Source organism: Solanum dulcamara, chromosome 5 (genome assembly GCF_947179165.1).
Source record: "Solanum dulcamara chromosome 5, daSolDulc1.2, whole genome shotgun sequence".
Lineage (NCBI taxonomy): Eukaryota > Viridiplantae > Streptophyta > Magnoliopsida > Solanales > Solanaceae > Solanum > Solanum dulcamara.
The window spans coordinates 61,471,327-61,472,178 of NC_077241.1; the positions used below are offsets into that span (position 1 = coordinate 61,471,327).

An 852-nucleotide genomic window follows, 5' to 3' on the forward strand; every position below is an offset into this window, starting at 1 on the left:
TGCGGATAACATTCCATATAGAATTATCTATCTAGGGAGTGCAAAGTGAGTCTTGTAGCCAAGGTCATACTGTGGAATCTTCGAACTCGTATATTACTTCTTGCCTTCTTTAGATGAAATCAACTGGTACCCTCGTCTTTTTGGGTTTTGCTTTTTGCCCATCAGAGTCAGCTATGAAGTTGTGCTGAAGTCCCCTCACACAATGACCTGTATAGATGTTTTGTGGTTTGCCTATCATTAACTGGTATTATGTTGAAGAACTATGACATACAAGTATGCCATCTGTTAGTAATTAGCTAATCATGCTTGCTTTGCTTAAGCCCTTTTTTAATTCCCTTAACGTAACTTATAATGCTTTAGATACATAATCTCGTGTCGTTTCCTCACCTCTAGTTTGGATTCTTCCATTTCGTGCGATCATAGCAGCACTAACGCACCGAATCCCACCAGAATTTCAAAGTTAAACGTGTTTGGGAAAAAGTAGTACTAGGATGGGTGACCCCCCCAGAAAGTTCTCGTATCACATTCCATTAAAATCCTTGCAATAATGTGTGAAGGCACTCAACCTAGCCCAAGATTTACCTTAGCATCTTCTCACTAGTCTTTATGCTTCGCCTTGCCATCTCCTTTTTTATCTTACAACTGGTATCGGGGTAGATCCTTAGTTCCACCATGACCATGTCTTATTTCTCCCTTATTACTAATTCTATTTTGGTAGTTTGGCTTAACCCCTCTTTGCATCTCTCTATAACGTGTCCAAAACATCATAACTATATTTTCCTTCTTGATCTCTTACTCCTTTTTATCATGTACTTACTCACTTGGCCCTATACGTAACACATACATATTCAT

General features: G+C 38.8%; 1 pseudogene; it reads left to right on the forward strand.

Moving 5' to 3' along the window:
- The first annotated feature begins 409 nt into the window (after window positions 1–409).
- Window positions 410–529, forward strand: LOC129890950 (5S ribosomal RNA; annotated as a pseudogene).
- The last annotated feature ends 323 nt before the right edge of the window (window positions 530–852 follow it).